The sequence below is a fragment of the Dendroctonus ponderosae genome, unplaced genomic scaffold, assembly GCF_020466585.1.
Source record: "Dendroctonus ponderosae isolate FM_Combo_2020 unplaced genomic scaffold, Dpon_F_20191213v2 Dpon_F_20191213_3, whole genome shotgun sequence".
NCBI lineage: Eukaryota > Metazoa > Arthropoda > Insecta > Coleoptera > Curculionidae > Dendroctonus > Dendroctonus ponderosae.
In genome coordinates this window covers 13799368-13803927 of record NW_026018508.1, presented here as the reverse complement: position 1 = coordinate 13803927, position 4560 = coordinate 13799368, and the positions used below count along the sequence as shown (strand labels likewise).

At 36.7% G+C, this 4560-nt stretch overlaps 1 protein-coding gene and 1 long non-coding RNA gene across 2 annotated transcripts in view; one reads left to right on the top strand and one right to left on the bottom strand.

The window, feature by feature from the left end:
* LOC125503958 overlaps positions 1–2250 on the bottom strand; it is a 7294-nt gene extending 5044 nt beyond the window's left edge. Inside the window, exon 1 of the long non-coding RNA XR_007281191.1 lies at positions 1648–2250. This is a non-coding gene — a long non-coding RNA (uncharacterized LOC125503958). The remainder of the gene's footprint in view (positions 1–1647) is intronic.
* LOC109537283 (E3 ubiquitin-protein ligase MIB1) overlaps positions 1–4560 on the top strand; it is a 338077-nt gene that overhangs the window by 299169 nt on the left and 34348 nt on the right. The window lies entirely within an intron of this gene.

The following is a 4560-nucleotide window of genomic DNA, read 5'->3' as shown; positions in this document are numbered from 1 at the left end:
AACGAAGTACAACTGAAGGTGATAAGAAAACTGCATTCGACAAAAGACACGATCAGTGCTTATTGCACAGGTGAGAACAGCTCAGAGATGGACTTACCGGGATTTTGCCTATTTATAAATACAACAAACCTTCATTATAAATGTTAATGTAATAATGAGACATTATTTAATGCCGATTCCCAATTATTTCTTGAATCCACGACTTCACCTAATTAATTAAGCATTATTTTTTTAAACAATTTTCATTTAACTGCTAGTTAGTCGAGCTGACTCAATATTGACTCACTAAAGTAGGCACTTGTACAGTATTTCAGCAAATAAGCTTAAAAAGCATTGATGTTCATTAAGAAATAACATCGCAAACTCTCGTTAATTTGCAAAATATTTAGCTAATTAATAAGCTTTTGCTAGTCGCAGTGTTTTGTGCAAGTGGAAAGTCGTATTCTGTCCTGTCCTGGACGGGAAAGCAAACCGGCCCAGTGGAACTATGAAGGCGGCAAATTTGCGTGGCTCTCAGTTTTGCACCCGAACGCCTGAGGAGCGAGCAAAAGGAAAGAAACTCCTTTATTTCTTATAGACAAAAGGCTATCAGAAGTTTTCCCAAATAGATTGGAATTTAAAATGAAGTTTTCATCGGCGAGAATCTTTATAGATCCGGCGGCGAACTAAAACTTTTGTGCGCACCCAGCACATCTGCTCTAAACTTTCAGTTCGGTTTTGTTCTTTGAATTAAAGCCAAATAGCATTCGATTTTGCCTGGAATTACTCCGATATTAAGATGGGACTGGGTATGAATACTTTGGACTATTTGTAGGGTTTTTCTTAATATCAAAGTCTTTAGTCGGAAAGTTTGGCAAAAAAAACCTGCTTGATGATTGTTGAAATTGAATATTCCAGCATTGGAAAGTATATAGATTGAATAAATATTATGAAAATAACACTACAGGTTGAGGAGATTAATTTGCAGAATGTTTTACAAATTTATTGTCCTTTAAACTTGTTGTATTTGTCTACCTTGTTTGTTCTAAATTAGTGTTTTGAGTGGGGTGGCGAAGAAAAATTGCCGTCGCATTTGCAAATTAAAAGTAAACATATCAAGTGTTTCTTCAGCAGTTCAATCCTCACTCATAAAATGAAAGTAATACAAAAGCGAAGCGTGAGGACGCAACCAAGACAAATCAGCACAAACAAGAATAACAGATTATTTTTTATAAATATTGTCTTTTTTATTCATAATTGTTGTAATGTGAACAGTCCTCACTGCACTTTGAACATTAATAACAAGTAATTGGGTTAAAGCCGAAAAATTATTTTAACTTCCTGAGATACACGGATAAGACAGAAATGTTTAGACATTCCACCTCTGTCGCGCTTTCTCCTGGAAAAAGTGCGAGCTTTTTGCCTGTTAATTGATGATGCATAGTCTGCGTATAATAGTGGCGTAGATTTGTTGGAGAAAAAGTATCGCCAGATCATTTATATAAATGAGAAATTGAACTGTGTCTTAGGGTGCGTTTACCTTTGCAAACTGTTCCTACCAGTGGTTTTAATTTCGCAAGACAATAGTTACTCTTGAGAAATAAAGTGGACGATGGGAATAGATGGACTTTATAAATTTGCGCTGTTTGATCAAAAGACGGTACTTACAGTTTAGAAGCTCCAGCTTTAAAATTGACAACTTCTACTGTTTAATTTAGCCATGACCCAAAAAAGTTGATTGTCACAACGTATCACGGCTGATGAAACTTGTCGGTTAAAGTGCAAGGTGTTAATGTTTTTGTACATTATTGAATTTTTGCGTCAATTAACTTCATTTCATGCAGTATGTCATGTTTTTTAGGACGAAGAGTGATGAAGAAATGCTGACGAATAATAAAGTTTCTTTTCAATATTGTTATGGTTAAATTTAAGGAAGAATACGATCGATGAAAAATTCAATAATTTTAATGAACGCCTTGCACCGTCATTATCAAATCAATAATAATCCATCTCCCCTGGCAACCCCACGGATGTTCTGTGTTGTTGCCCGGAAGTACCGCCGCGCCGTCTCCTGTCAGCCGTGAAGTAGTCCCKATGTTGCCACCCCCTCCTGGGTGTGCCCCGCCTACCAGTGTTGCCGCTCTCGCCGTGGTTGCTCSGTTTTCCCAGGTTGMTTACAATATAAAATGCTTAAATTCGACTGCACACATCACATCACTGCGTTAAATTCAACTAGCAATTTATATGGCTAAATTAGAGGGAAGATACAGTTAATCTCTCGACAAATCATCAGCAAGCTTATCCAGTGTAATAGAGCGTAGATTAATTTATTGGCAACTAGTCAGAAAATTAATGTGATCATGAACAATAGAAACAATTCAGGATTTCCGATTTCGGACAACAGCAAACACTCCACTTGACACACAAAAAATTTCATTTTCCTATAATTACAACATGTGCGTATGCGATTGATCCTGCATAACAAAAAACTCAGAAACTAACTGGCACGAACTGAATGCACCGTAATGTCGATGGCTAACGAACAATATGGGATTTGGATGATGCTGCGTTAATAACGCATCATTAAATCCTGATTAGCGTTTGACTAACTCTAAATTATGTAAAACACAGAACTTCATGGCATTTGCTCGTTCGTGTATGTTCAGGAATTAAACTGATGCCATTTCAAATTTTATTCGCCAATGTGCCAAACGTGAAATATTAATTCCCATTTTCTGGACAGCGGTTAGCTTTAGCGTTATTTATGATTGGCTGATTGCAATAGACATTCAGTATTGCTGGCTTTGTTTTGGCTCTTTTTTTGCACGTTTATTCAAAGCCGATTTTGATCATTTACTGGCAGGTTTCTCACACGCAATCGCCTATTATTTAAAGTCCAAACATATCTAATGTTTTAAGTAATTTGATCAATTTCTGAATTTTTGTTTGAATTCAATATTGTGGCGAATTGTCCGGCAGGCTGATTGGAAGTGTGCCTTTTCTAGAGGCTGAGGGAGTTCTATATATAGATAAGAAGACAGTAACCAAAGGCATAATTGAATAACACCGAAAACAACTGAACGGGCGTACTTAAAGGAACAAGCTTAACTAGGAGTTCTAATAAACCCTAATCAGACATTCTTTTATTTGAGTTCCGGGCGAAATCGGTTCGTTAAGATAAGGCCTCTTCAGTTTTCACAAACTGAGGCAATCGTGATGTAAATAAAAACTTGTGAGCAGAGAACAAGGAAGGCCTCAAATCAACAACTTTGTTAAGTGCATATTATTATGTGTTTTCACACAAATTCGGAAATTTTTAGTCAACTCCAATTTTGAGTAGGCTGGTATAGAACCCATCAAATCTGCTAGAGTTAGTTGATTTTGAATTGATAGTTCGAGAATTGGAAATTATTTCAAACATGATTCTGAAAAGGTCACACCCTATTGATCTGATGTAATGAAAACACTGCTATTACCCAAGAAGATTGATGTACTGATCGCTGGATTTTCCAATACGAAAACTCTTTTCAGTTATCCGGTTAAGCGTCTTTGAAGCTATTTTAAGGTTTTGGGCGAGAAAAACAAAGTCTTTCGTTACTTTGCCAGCTCTCCCCTTTCGAATTTTAAAAGTTTTCTTTCGCTTTGAACCGGAATTGGTTTGTTTTTATTGGTCCCGTGTCTTGGCGTCGAGTATTTTCTTTCGCAAAAATGCTGTTTATTTCAATAAATTGTCCTTATTTTGGTAGTTTACCAAAGTGCTCGGATATTTCCTTTTCCTTTGATTGTCGCTGTTGACGAATGGTTGGCGAAAGCGTCGATTTTCATTACAGGAATTTCTCGACTACTTTTCTAGTTCTARTTCTTGTGTTTCATAAGCGCAAACTGGTTCATTGCATGTTWAAAAAACCTTAKTTTGTTTTGTTAGAAMCCGTTATTATTTAACAAAAACCAACTAATCTTGTTGTATGTTCTTCGACTTGATTTATGAGCAAGAAGCTTTGGTCTTTACCTCAATACTCTGAGGAACTCAAACATTTTCATATCCCAAAGCTTGATCATGCACTCAATTTCTAAGCTAAATAATAAATTAGCAAATTTTACTGCAAAACTCCCGAATTGTTTGCTATTAATGTGATGCCAAATATGTTAAATGTGGCCATTATTTTCATACCTGTGGGGGTTTTATCAATATCGGCGGTAAGAACGTTTAAATAAAATATGTGTTCGTTCCTGTGTTTCCCCCATGAAAATTCGGGATGCGTAGAGTGTTAAGAGATAGCAGCAGGTGCCGTGGCACTTTGTCCCTGTTCCCGACACGTGTTGTCGAACATCGGGGATATTTCATCCCATGCTTCTACTTTTTCACGCGATTTTGCCTGCGGCAACCAGAAAAAATGAAAAAGTTGCCTTCGGCAAATTTCACGCTGATGGATTGCAATTAGAGATATTGAGAATTTGACTGCCACTTTTTTTACTGGGGACGTTCCACACGTTAACTCAATTTCGCTAATTAAGAACGAATAGCGGTGGTGGTGGAACGTAATCGTCTATTTGATGAGCTTGTGTTAACTAAAGAAGCAA